This window comes from Chrysochloris asiatica, unplaced genomic scaffold (assembly GCF_000296735.1).
Source record: "Chrysochloris asiatica unplaced genomic scaffold, ChrAsi1.0 scaffold00029, whole genome shotgun sequence".
In the NCBI taxonomy this organism is placed as follows: Eukaryota; Metazoa; Chordata; class Mammalia; order Afrosoricida; family Chrysochloridae; genus Chrysochloris; species Chrysochloris asiatica.
Window position 1 is genome coordinate 13,255,589 of NW_006408547.1, and position 1,393 is coordinate 13,256,981.

General features: G+C 38.3%; 1 protein-coding gene across 1 annotated transcript in view; it reads right to left on the reverse strand.

Moving 5' to 3' along the window:
* The window catches only part of FAM155A (family with sequence similarity 155, member A), a 976,131-nt gene that overhangs the window by 214,536 nt on the left and 760,202 nt on the right, over positions 1-1,393 (reverse strand). The gene's annotated exons all lie outside the window — the stretch shown is intronic.

A 1,393-nucleotide genomic window follows, 5' to 3' on the forward strand; every position in this document is an offset into this window, starting at 1 on the left:
AAAAACCGTGTGTAGCACACCTCTCTGACAGATAGGAGGCCTCCATGAGTTAGGATCAACTCAATGACAAGTAGTATTAAGAGTAAATGTTTCCTTTCCCTTTCTCCTGGTCCTAACAGCAAAATTGTTACTTATATTATGAAGATGCACATTGCTTCCAGCAGACACAAGAGAATAGAGATAGGAAGACGTTTAAAGTTGTTCAACCTATTCTGCCTGGGAACTAACGTTGATGGTGATGGTTATGTGTCATGGAGTCTGAACCGACTCACAGCGACCCTATACAGGGTTTCCGAGGCTGTAAATCTTTACGGGAGCAGAAAGCCTCATCTTTCTCCCATGGAACAGCTGGTATAATTTCAAACTGCTGACCTTAAGGTTTGCAGCTGATTCGTAACCACTATGCTACCAGAGCTCCTTGGGAACTAACATTAGATAGTTGTTTTTATTATGTGCTGTTGAGTTGGTTCTGACTCACAGTGACCCTCTATAGGGTTTCTGCAGAGCGGTGGGTTTGAACTATTACCCTTGTGGTTCCAAGTCCAGTGCTGATCCTATAGCACCACACCAGGAATCCAACATCAGATTAGCATCCCTAATTTTGGTAGAAAAATAACTAGTTTAAAAGGAGGCTCCCATTTCCAAATTTCTTGACAGGACAGTGTATTGCCTTGGCTCTTCTTTTTTTTTTTTTTAAGAAAAAGGAAGTTATTGGTGCAATAATGGAAAACATTTAATTTGATGACTTAAAATTGAGCAAGTAATTAGAATCAGCCCTGGAACCCCACTGTTCTTTATCTTCTATTCAGCACAATCAAGTCTCTTCACCCCTGAGCAATTGAAGGAATTGGGTATTCCTTAACACAAATAGAGGGGTTTGGTGACTAACTACTCTTCAGAGCACATGATGCTTTCAGAAAAGTGAAATCTTTATTCACTTTATAAAAAATATTTCAAGCGTATATATAAAATGTGCTTTATGATCATGTACAATTAATAACATACATTATTCTGTATCCTATGTTGCAATTTATAATTATTATTAATGACATTATAACTCTCACCTACAAAGCTGTTATCCTTATGAAATATATCAAATTATACCCTTAAGAGATTGTCAAATTGTGTTTATGTGTGGGGAGTGGATATAGTGTTTGTGCTACTGATTTCATTGTGTTTATACACTGTTACTAACCCACAAAATCACTAGAATGGTCCTGAAATTACTTTCCATTCTTTTGTGTTGTAGAGTTCTGGTGTTGTGCATAGGGTAAGCACTGGACTGCAAGGTTGGTTTGAACCACAAGGTCGGTGGTTTAAACTAACCAGCTGCTCCTTGGAAATCCTATACAGGGTCACTATGAGTCAGAACCAACTCCATGGCACTTAACAA